This window comes from Bos mutus, chromosome 11 (assembly GCF_027580195.1).
Source record: "Bos mutus isolate GX-2022 chromosome 11, NWIPB_WYAK_1.1, whole genome shotgun sequence".
NCBI lineage: Eukaryota > Metazoa > Chordata > Mammalia > Artiodactyla > Bovidae > Bos > Bos mutus.
The window spans coordinates 99,220,473-99,233,101 of NC_091627.1; the positions used below are offsets into that span (position 1 = coordinate 99,220,473).

General features: G+C 44.7%; 1 protein-coding gene across 1 annotated transcript in view; it reads right to left on the reverse strand.

The window, feature by feature from the left end:
- The window catches only part of SLC9A4 (solute carrier family 9 member A4), a 56,171-nt gene that overhangs the window by 33,304 nt on the left and 10,238 nt on the right, over nucleotides 1–12,629 (reverse strand). The gene's annotated exons all lie outside the window — the stretch shown is intronic.

Consider the following 12,629-nt stretch of genomic DNA (forward strand, 5'->3'; position numbering starts at 1 on the left):
CTGTTGCTGTTCAGTCGCTCAGTCATGTCTGATTCTTTGAGACCCCATGGACTGCACACCAGGCTTTCCCGTCCTTCACTATCTCCTGGAGTTTGCTTAAACTCATGTCCACTGAGTAGATGATGCCATCCAGCCATCTCATCCTCTGTCATCCCTTCTCTTTCTCCCTCAGTCTTTCCCAGCATCAGGATCTTTTCCAACAAGTCAGCTCTTTACATCAGGTAGCCAAAGTATTGGAACTTCAGCTTCAATCCTTCCAATGACTATTCAGGGTTGAAGTCCTTTAAGATTGAAATAAACTGGAAATAAAAACTAAGCTGCTTTCCTGAGTTCTATAAGCTGTTCCGGCAAATTGTCAAACCTAAAGAGCGAGTTGTGGGGACGCCCAATTTTACAGCCAGTCAGTCAGAAGTATGTTGTCTTGTGGTCGGTGCCTGATGTCAAGGAGTCTTATGGGACAGAGCCCTTAACCTGTGGGGTTTGTGCTAATTCTGAATACTTAGTGTCAGAACTGAAACAAATTGCAGGACACTAAGTTGGTATCTGAAGATTTGGAGAACTGGTTGGAATTGGGAAAAACATGCACACATTTGGTGTCAGAAGCCATGCTGTTAAAAAACAGTTTAGAGAAGTTTCATTAAGTGGTCCTTTTCTGTTACCTTTAACAAGCTCACCAACCTCCCAAGATCACAGTACTGGTAACCCTTTATGGACACCACTATAAAAGTTTGCAAAGGTCTTTCAACACAGAAAATAATGATCAAAGACACCTGCCCACCACCCAGGGTTTAGCAGAAGTGGAGAGTCAACTTCAAATGTGCTGGTATTTGTTTTTTTACCAACTTTACCGAGGAATGATATACAAATGATAAACTGGAGATGCAGTTCAATCCCTGGGTCAGGAAGATCCCCAGGAGAAGGAAATGGCAATCCACTGGAGTATTCACGCTGGGCAATTCCATGGACGGGGAAGCCTGGTGGGCCACAGTCTATGGGGTTACAAAGAGTCAGACATGACTTAGTGACTAAAAAACAACAAATATGTGTGTGTGTGTATATATATATATACACACACACATATAGCAAGATGAGTCAGTAATATACTGTGTACTACACTGTGTAATATAAACACCAATAAAATATAATATACTAATGTAATATAATATAAATACTGTGTAATATACTGTGTAACACACATATGTTCAGTATATTACTGACTCACCTTGCTATATATCTGAAACTAACTTTCAGATAAGTGTAGATAAACTATACTTCAATTTAAATTAGAAAAAAGCTTTAAAAAATGACAGAAGGGAAGAAGCTTTTACCTTACTTCTAAAAAAAGGTCAGAAAATTTAACAAAGAGTGGCAGGATTTTATTGATTTAGGACACAGCAAAGAAGTTTCTTTAAGGAGCTTCCTTTCAATTTAAAAAGCCTGACCCTCCTTCTCAGCTTAAAACATGGTAGGGTAAAGGACAGACCATACTTCATAGCTGCTGTTACCATCTACCTGCCAATCACTTTCAAATACACATTTCCCTCCAATCTCTCTTCCAGGCTCTAGACTCCTATTTCTAAAACTAGGGAAAATTTCTTTTCAGTGGGCTGATTTGATGGTATCTCAGACTTAGCAGTTCAGAACTAAGAGTGATCTTGTCAAAGTGTTAGTCACTCAGTCGTGTCCAACTCTTTGCTACCCCGTGGATTACTGGTGGACATTTGCCCACCAGGCTCCTCTGTCCATGGGATTCTCTAGGCAGGAATATGGAGTGGGTGGAGAGTGCCATTCCCTTCTCTAGGGGGTCTTCCCAAGCCAGGGATGGAACTTGAGTCTCCCTCACTGCATGCAGATTCTTTACCCTCTGAGTCACCAGGGAAGGCCCAGTAGTGATCACTCACCCACAACTGCTCCTCAACCCTGATCCCATCAAGGAACCAACCAGCCTGACATCTCTCATCACCTCCACGCCAACCTGGAGCAAATGCCCAGAGGACTGATTTCACCATCTGGCATCAGTCCACCTACAGGACCAGATGGGAGTCAGATCCCACAGGTTAAGGGTTCAGCCTCGCAGGACAGCCCCTCCTCTGCTTCAGATGTCCAGCACAAGTAAGTCCAGGTTGTCACCTGGGTTTCTGACTCACCAGCTATAGACCCTCCTTAAGTAAGTAAGTAAGGTCGCTCAGCCGTGCCCGACTCTTTGTGACCCCGTGGACTGTAGCCCACCAGGCTCCTCTGTCCATGGGATTCTCCAAGCAAGAATACTGGAGTGGGTTGCCATTTCCTTCTCCAGGGGAACTTCCCGACCCAGGGATCGAACCCAGGTCTCCCGCATTGTAGGCAGATGCTTTAAGCTCTGAGCCACCAGGGAAGACCCTCCTGGGGTTGGTTAATTTGCTAGAATGGCTCACAGAACTCAGAGAAACATCTTACTAACTTGATGACTGATTTACTACAGAAGGAGCAGCCAGATGGAAGAGATTCTTAGGACAAAGGATGGGGGCAGGGTTGTGGGGCTCCTATGCCCTCCCCAGGACCACCACCCTCCCCAAATCTCTGCCAACCTGAAAGCTCTCCAAAGCCAATCCTCTAGCTTTTTCTGGAGGCTTCGTTACATAGGCTGGGTTGATTAAATCACTGGTCATGGGTGACTGACTTTACTCCAGCTCAGCTCCCTTTCCTGTAGGTGGGAGGGGGGAGGCTTAAGGAGGGAGACTGAGAAGTCCAACTCCTTAATTATAAGGTTGATTCCACTGGCAATCAGCCCTCTTCCCCTACGTAGGGGCTTTCCAAAAGTCACTTCATTAGCATAACAAATTCAGCTCAGCTCTCTTCACTTAGGAAATTCCAAGTGTTTTAATGAGCTCAATGCCCTGAATGAGCATGAGCTGGTTGGATGGCTCAATGGACATGAGTTTGAGCAAATTCCGGGAGATAGTAAAGGACAGGGAAGTCTGGCGTGCTGCAGTCCATGGGGTTGGGTTGCAAAAAGTTGGACACAACCAAGCAGCTGAACAACAATGGCAGTGCCCTGAATGGGGACAAAGACCAAACATATATGTTTCTTCTTGTAAATCATAATATTACAAACAGTGAAGGTCTGTGCTTAACTCTGTGCCAGGTGTTGTTTTAAATGCTTACGTGTATCAACTCCCTTGAACCCTCAGACATCCTGGCTCCAGTTTGCAGAAAGGAAACTGGGGGGTCAGAGGGGTTAAATCACTCAACTGAAGGCACACTGTTTGCAGGTAAACAAGCCGGGCCTTGAACTAGGGCATATGGCCTCCCTGTCCATGCTCATGGGCACAATGTACTGCCTCTTGAATACGATCTTCCTGGAGCTAGGATGTCTTTGATGCAGGAAAATATTAATATAAACCAGAGAGAATTATGGAGGAAACTGCTGCTGCTGCTGCTGCTGCTAAGTCTCTTCAGTCGTATCTGACTCTGTGCGACCCCATAGACGGCAGCCCACTAGGCTCCCCTGTCCCTGGGATTCTCCAGGCAAGAACACTGGAGTGGGTTGCCATTTCCTTCTCCAATGCATGAAAGTGAAAAGTGAAAGAGAAGTCGCTCAGTCGTGTCCAACTCCTAGCGACCCCATGGACTGCAGCCCACCAGGCTCCTCCGTCCATCAGATTTTCCAGGCAAGAATACTAGAGTGGGGTGCCATTGTCTTCTCCTATGGAGGAAAATTCACCCCCAAATGAATGTTTTTGAAAATCTCTTCCAAATTAGATACAGTTTCCTCTGGCAAGCTGTTCCCCTGCCATCCTAGCTTGCTTTGAATTTAAGACATCATCCATACCACCTGGGTCAGAATGATCCTCTGGAGGAGGAAATGATAATCCACTCAAGTATTCTTGTTCCCATGGGTAGAGGAGATTGGTTATCCATGGGATCACAAAGAGTCAGGCACAACTGAGTGACTCAGCATGCAAGAAGCAAAAGTATGTCAAATACCCGCCAATGTGGCTGGCCGAAGGTTCCTGCTCAGAAACTCTCGGTGGCTCCTTCTACCACTCTCTCATCCACTGTGCTCCCAAAGAATGGACCATAGTGGCAGCAAGATGCCCAATGAAGACATTATCAGAGGACGGAGAAAAACCAGAGGAGAAGAAAGTAGAGGGACAGGGAGCAAGGCGTGAAGAGGCAACATGGCGTGGCAGTTAGAAGCAGAGATGCTCTGGAGCCAGGCTGCCGAGGTTCAAATCTCAGCCTTGGCCAAGCAGACTTGGGGTCCTCTCAGTGAGGTGGAGGAGGGGGTATGTAGGGACCCCTCAGATGAGGTGGAGGGGGGGATGTTGAGACCCCTCAGTGAGGTGGAGGAGGAGAGTATGGGGTGAGATGGGAGGCCATAGGAACCTTGGTGGCCTTACCTTGTTGCTTATTCAGCAAATTGATGCAGGAAAACCAGGGAGGAATACAAATATAAGAACAAAGTGCCTACAGTACCTGAAGCAGTGCCATATTTAAAACCAAATGCCTACTAGGAGGGAGCTAACCAGCACAGACCTCCATGAGTTCAGTTCAGTTCAGTTCAGTTCAGTCGCTCAGTCATTTCCGACTCCTTGTGACCCCACAGACTGCAGAACACCAGGCCTCCTTGTCCATCACCAACTCCTGGAGCTTACTCAAATTCATGTCCATTGAGTCGGTGATGCCATCCAATCATCTCATCCTGTGTCGTCCCCTTATCTTCCCGCCTTCAATCTTTCCCAGAATCAGAATCTTTTCCAATGAGTCAGCTCTTCACATCAGGTGGCCAAAGTATTGCAGTTTCAGCTTCAACATCAGTCCTTCCAATGAGTATTCAGGACTGATTTCCTTTAGGATGGACTGGTTGGATCTCCTTGCAGTCCAAGGGACTCTCAAGAGTCTTCTCCAAAACCATGACTACTGGAAAAACCATAGCCTTGACTAGATGGACCTGTGTGGACAAAGTAATATCTGCTTTTTAATATGCTGTCTAGGTTGGTCATAACTTTCCTTCCAAGCAGCAAGTGTCTATTAATTTCATGGCTGCAATCACCATTCACAGTGACCTTGGAGACCCAAAAAATAAAGTCTGACACTGTTTCCACTGTTTCCCCATGTATTTGCCATGAAGTGATGGGACCAGATGCCATGATCTTAGTTTTCTCAATGTCGAGTTTTAAGCCAAATTTTTCACTCTCCTCTTTCACTTTCATCAAGAGGCTCTTTAGTTCCTCTTCACTTTCTGCCAAAAGGTTGGTGTCATCTGCATATCTGAGGTTATTGATATTTCTCCCGGCAATCTTGATTCCAGCTTGTGCTTCATCCAGCCCAGCATTTCTCATGATGTACTCTACATATACGTTAAATAAGCCGGGTGACAATATACAACCTTGATGTTCTCCTTTTCCTATTTGGAACCAGTCTGTTGTTCCATGTCCAGTTCTAGCTGTTGCTTCCTGACCTGCATACAGATTTCTCAAGAGGCAGGTCAGGTGGTCTCGTATGCCTGTCTCTTTCAGAATTTTCCACAGTTTATTGTGATTCACACAGTCAAAGGCTTTGACCTGAGCTGGTGTGATATAAAACAATAGCCAGCATGCATGGGGTTCTCCCTGCATGCTGAGCACTCACTGTTCTAAAAGCTTAACAGGAATTTTCTAGTGGTCTTAAGAGCTAAGTAATACCATCACCCTAATTTTACAGAACTCAGGCACAGAGATGACCAGAATCTTTCCTAGATCCACATGCTGGACTTGGCCAAACAAGCCAACTCTATTTTGGAGAAAGACCACTGTATTTCCTGCCCACTGGACATGAGCCCAGTCTCCTCGTCAGTAACATATGGGTTCTCTCCTGTCTTTCCAGCTCCATGAGTTGAACATTCAAAGGGTAAGAATAAGAGAGAAGAGAAAGGGGGACTTCCCTGGTGGCTCAGTGTAAAGAATCCACCTGCCAATGCAGGAGACACAGGGTCAAATCCCCGGGTCAGAAAGATCCCACATGCCGACGAACAACTAAGCCCCTGCGTCACAACTTTTGTGCTCCAGATCCCATGCTCGGCAACAAGAGAAGCCACTGCAATGAGGAACCCATGCACAGCAATGGAGAGTAGCCCCTGCTCACTGCAACTAGAGAAAAGCCTAAGCATCAATGAAGAGCCAACACAGCCAAATACAAATAAAATGAGAAAAAAGAAAAGAGAATGGGAAGAGACCTCCTTGTGCACCCATGTCTGGTCCATCATGGCCAGGCCGGATGCCCTTCAACTTTACTCCTTTTGCTATAGTTTCTTCATCTGTGAAATATGGTTATTCATTCAGGCCTGACAGTAAAAATCTAGGAATTGGATCAAATAGTAAATGCACAAGTGACCCCCATACAGAGCCTGGACATAGCAGCTGCTTCTCTTTTTCTGCTATGAAATTGGCCATGAGATTCAACTGAGGATGGGTGGTGGTTTAGTTGCTAAGTCGTGTTTGACTCTTGTGACCCCATGGACTATAGCCCACCAGGATCCTCCATCCATGGGATTTCCAAGGCAAGAATACCGAAGAGGCCAGTTCTTTCTCCAGGGGATCTCCCTGACCCAGGGATCGAACCCACATCTCCTGCACTGGCAGGAGGGTTCTTTACCACTGAGCCACCTGGGACGCATCTGCTGAGGATACTAGTTATTATTTAAAAGGTATTTGGGTTTTGTCTCTGCTTCCTCTGCCTACCACTAAGGAAATTCTTATGATTAGAGTCATAACCTAAAATATGCAGCAAGAAGGAGAAGTTAAGTGGACAAGAGGCTTGGAGGGTCAGGGCCATCACTCTTTTCCATGGTTCTGCAACATCTTCCCTTCAGTGCCAGGCAGCTCTTCCGTGGATGAGGATCTGCAAAGTTGTCTCAAGTCACCCGCAAATCACAGGTCTCTCTCTGCTGACTCAGACTTTCTGCTGGAAGAGCCCGCGTGTGATGGCTGCCCTCCTCAATGAAAGGGTGAGTCCAAGCCCTGCACTCAAAATACAACTGCCCTGCATTAAATACCAGTTGCTGTCAAACTGCTTTCTAAATCCAGCCCGGAGCTTCTCCAATTTCACGCAGGGATGCAGAAGGGCCCCAGCACACACTTAATATCACTGTGCTGTGGGTGACCACAGAGTGACCTGGAGTGACGTGTGAGCAAGCCCCCATCTCAACCCAGAGCCAACGCCACAGCAGCTTCGCCGGGTGGAGGTCACAGCAGGGCCCTCCACAGATACTCTGGTCAGCCGAAAATTGCAATTTTATTTTGAAATGATCATTTAAAAAAAAAAAGTCCAAGTGGAAGCAATTAAACTTTGGGAAAGTCAAACAAATTTTGTCAGCAAAGAACCCCCAAGCCGTGACGGGTCTAGATGTAAAATCTAGAGACAATTCAGGATGAAGTGAGTCTCAAGTTCAGAGGCAGCCAGGGAGATAGCAGAGCCCCATGTTTTCATGGCTGCCTGATGCAAAGAGCTGACTCATTGGAAAAGACCTTGATGCTGGGAAAGACTAACAGCAAGAGAAGAGGGAGACTGAGGTGGGAATGGTTGGATGTCATCACCAACTCAATAGACATGAGTTTTAGCAAACTCTGGGAGATAGTGAAGGAAAGCGTCCATGGAGGTCACAAAGAATCAGGCACGACTTAGTAACTGAACAACAATAAAGACTACGTCTCGGCAAGAAAATTTATAGGCTGCATCAAGAAAGAGATTGTTCTATGAAAAGTAAGTGAGGTGGTACTGTCATTTCTAAATTTCTCTAACTGTGGAGCCCTATACCAAGATCACCAAGGCCACAGATGTGGAGCCCTGTACCGAGGTCACCTTTGGAAGTGACCAAGCCCCACTTCACTTTCACTTTTCTCTTTCCTGCACTGGAGAAGGAAATGGCAACCCACTCCAGTATGCTTGCCTGGAGAATCCCAGGAACGGAGCCTGGTGGGCCACCATCTATGGGGTCGCACAGAGTCGGACACGACTGACGTGACTTAGCAGCAGAGCCCCATAGCAACAGTTGCCTTGAATTCCCCTGACCTGAACCATACAGCTCTCGGATCCCATATCAGGTAAAAATGCCCACCCTATAGCGTCCTAACCAATCATCTAATGCCAGCCTTCCTGCAGGAGTTTCCTCTGTCTTGAGGCTACAATAATTGGCTACTATCCCGTGAAAGGTGTCGGCTCTCCCTTGCGATGGCCCACTATTCTAACAGCATCTCTCACTCTAAAAGATATTCACCTCTCATTCTGTCTCGTGTCTGCAAATTCTTCTCCACCTGGCGCACAGACCATGACACTAAACATTTATGAAGAGGAAGTAGAATAATGGCCTCATGATGGGTTGCCAAGAGGCCTTACATGGCATTACAGTCAGCAAGGGACCCCAAGGGACTTGGATATGAGTACAGTGAGATGACGTCTGGAGGCACCATAGCTCAGAGAGGCTGCCCTAGGAGGGGGAACTGGTTCCCAGCTGGCATCACTTATTCTACTGTAACAAAACCCCAAGCAAGAAAGCATCTAAAGAAAGAAAGGGTGGGGGAAAGGGGATCTCCAAGATGAGTCCAGCCCAGTCCTTTCCCAGATGTAGCAATATTTTATATCCAGATGGGTCAGTTTCTTGACACTTAAAGGCCATGAACCAGGAGTTCTCAAACAATAGCCATTGTCTGAGATGCTGGTTAAGAATACAGATTCCCAGGCTCCATTCCCAGAGAGTGGGGATCAGTGGGTCTGGGGTGGGGTTTGGATGTCTGAGTGCCCATCAGACCCACTTGGGGGATTCTGAGGCACAGAGCTTGAGGGCCACATGCTGAGAAATGAGGTCTCTGAATGGGCTGGCAGGCTGGAGGCCAGGGTCCTGTGGCGACTCGCTGACAACTTGGCTTTCTGAGACACTCACCCAGCAGGAAAGCTTGTGCCCGTCTGATGAGCCTAGAGTCATGCTCAACACTTAGAGATTCTCATTATGAATAAATGAAGTGATTTCTAATTTCAGGTGTGGGTCTTCCACTTGGTGAATCCACCCCATATCTTGGATTATTTTCCCCTGCCCCCAGTACTATCTATTTTGACCTAGTTTGATCAAATTCTCACAATAGAATCTTGTGCCAGGATGAACAAGGTCCTACCGTAGAGCACAGGGAACTATAATCAATATCCTGGGATAAACCACAATGGAAAAGAATTTTAAAAGGAAGGTATGTATGTATATACCTGAGTCTCTTTGCTGTACAGCGGAAGTTAACACAACATGGTAAATTAGCTTCAATAAAACTGATACATGAAAATTCTAAAAAGAGAAAATAAAATTATGACTAACAATACTAAAAAACTGTATGCTAGGTGACTTACATAATTAATTGCAAAAGGGAGAAAATTTTTTTAAAGTTTGTATGATTTTTGGTTATGTACAATGTCAGAAAGCAAAATATGAAAATAATATGATAGTAGGTTTGACTACATACAAATTTAAAACTTTTACAGGATACCAAGATTTAAAATAATTAAGGAACAAAATGGGAGAAAATATTTGCTTTTTATGTAGCATCCAAAAGTTTAAAATTTAGAAAGTTTAAAAAGTTCCTTTTTAAAGTTTTCTTTAAAAAATAAAATAAAAAAAAAGATCAGCAAATGGTCTCAAAGAAAAGGGACAAAAATCAATGCTTGCATACAATAATTGGGACACACTTATTAAATATGATTCATTTTTTATATGAAATCCAAGTTTAACTGGTGTCCTATATATTTATTTAAGTCTGACAACCCTGATAGGACATGAACATCCAGTTTGCAGGATAAGAAACACTAATGATCTACAATTGTTGAAAAGATGCTTAATCATCATGCAAATTACAACAAACACTTGTCATCCTTTTTTTCTCATTAGATGGGAAAACATTAAGAAAATAAGGCCCTTTGTTGACAGCAACACAAGGAAATATGCACTTATGAATAACACATGTTCTATGGAAATATAAGTCCATAAAGATTTCCAGGAAATCTTGGCAGCTGTGTACATAAAAACTGAAATTAAGGTTTAATATTGTATTTGGTAAAAAGGGGCGGGGTCCTGAGTGACCCTACTGCAAGCTCCCCCTGCAACCTGACACCAGGGTAACATCCTCCAGCCGATAAGCTCCTTATTCAGGGACCAGTAGTTGCATATCCATGCGAACTGGGGCCCAGTTCCCTGCCAGCTTGTGGAATTACTCAAAAGAATTTGATAAAGAATTGATACATGTATAACTGAATCACTTGGCTGTACACCTGAAACTAATACAACATTGTTAATCAATTATGATCCAATATAAAAAAATTATAAAAAAAGAGCAAAGAACCTCGTCTCATCTCATTATTGCCACCCAAGTAGCTAGCACAATGCCTAGAACAAAATAGGTACCAAATAAATGTTTGTTTAAAAAAAAAGTCAAGCACGTCTTTCCCGAGGACCCAGGAGGTACCCCATCCTTCTAACAGTGTCTTCTGCAGACACTGAGAGCTCACTGTTTCCGAGTGCAGCTCCCACGTGACCCTGTGGGGTGTGTTACGTCTCCTCCCCTGAACTGTGAGTATAAGTGACTAATACACTGTCATTAGTCTCATTTGTTAACTGCTGGAGTCACTCCTGAACCCTCGGGTGGGAATCCCTCCTTTACCAGCTGAATGAAGAAGAGGTGATTAGAACAGCATCTCTCAACTTTTTAAGTGCACCTATTTTTAAACACTTTTAATTTTTTTAGATTTTTTCAGCATGGACCATTTTAAAAGTCTATCAAATTTGTTACAATATTGCTTCTGTTTCATGTTTTGTTTTGTTTTGTTTTGTTTTGTTTTTGCTGTGACATATGCAAGATCTTAGCTCCCCAACCAGAGGTCGCACCTGTACCCCCTGTACTGGAACATGAAGTCTTAACCACTGGCCCACCAGGGGAGCCCCCAGGTACAACTACTTTTTAACCCAGAAACTTTACTTTCAAGAAACTATCCTATATAAAGGCACACAAGTACAAAAGAGAGATGCATGTAGAAACAAGAATACTTATTGCAGTATTGTTTTTGAAAGTGAAAAACTGGCAACCACGTGAATATTCATCCATGGAGAAATGGTTAAATAAATCATTGCAAACGTCATCTATGAAACACTCTGCAACAGTGGGAAAGATCTAGAAAGAAGTCTAAGATTTGTTACATCTAAGCATACATCTGATATAATCCCACCCAGTTTATGTAGAATGATGCAAGGAGATCCAACCAGTCAATCCTAAAGGAAATCAACCCTGAATATTCACTGGAAGGACTGATGCTGAAGCTTAAGCTCCAATACTTTGGCCACCTGATGTGAAGAAGTGACTCACTGGAAAAGACCCTGATGCTGGGAAAGACTGAGGGCAGGAGGAGAAGTAGATGGCAGAGGATGAGATGGTTGGATGGCATCACCGACTCAAGGAATGAATCTGTGCAAATTCGAGGAGGTAGAGAAGGACAAGGATGCCTGGAGTTCTCCAATACAACTTAGCGACTGAACAATACCAATGCTTACCTATGCATATGCCTGTGTTCAACATAAAGACCGGAAGGGATATGGAAACTGGATCCAGGAGGGTGAGGAGAGGGCCAGATGGAGGCTTTTGTTTACTCGGTATAATTTTGTACTATTGGAGTCTCTTACACTGAAAGTGCATTCTAGTATTTGTTATGTGATGTGATATCAATGTAAAAATAAGAAAGGTGCATCGAAGTTTATATAAAATCATGGAGACTAACCCCTGGTGAAGGTTTACAGTAACATAAGGAAACAGCAGTGCAACAGCCAGTCTAGAATGTTCCAGCACCTCTAGCCAAAGACACCTCTGGGGTTGATGCTCTGTGCTGATCTGGCCTGTAAACCCTTCTCAGCTTCTCTCCCAGAGGACTCCTAAGCAGAGGTGCCCCCTCACATTCTCTATGGGAGTCACACAACTGAGACTGATAAACAAGCCAATGCATTCGTGCAAACCTGCCATCATCTCTCTCCCGACCCCTAGCTTTTATCTAACTTCATCATCTAAATCAGGACTTAAGAAAGAAATCTAAAAGCTGAGGTCCGATGCTGAGAGAACATTAAATCCGAAGTATTGCTTCTCCCAGGCTTCCCAGGTGTCAGTGGTAAAGAATCCGCCTGCCAAGGCAGGAGACACAAGAGACACAGGTTCAACCACTGGATTGGGAAGGTCCCCTGGAGAAGGGAATGACAACCCACTCCAGTATTCCTGCCTGGAGAATCCCATGGACAGAGGAGCCTGCCAACTATAGTCCATGGGGTTGTAAAAGAGTTGGACACGACTTAGAAACTAACAACAATAGTGTTGCTCGACCCAGTGTGAAAACACAGAAGAGCCTTTAGCAAGGGTTTCTGCAAAGTGAAAAACCAAATTCATCAGACTTACGCATCCTCTCCTCTGTTTCTCTCTTTAAAGAAGATAGTGGGGATTTCCCCGGCAGTCCAGTGGTTAGGACTTTGCCTTCCAATGCAAGGGGTTGCAGGTTCAATCCCTGATGGAGGCGCTAATATCCCACATCCTTCTTGGCCAAAAAACACAAAACTTAGAAGCTAATGAAGGCGAGCAGTGTAGCAAGCCAGTGTCGGCACC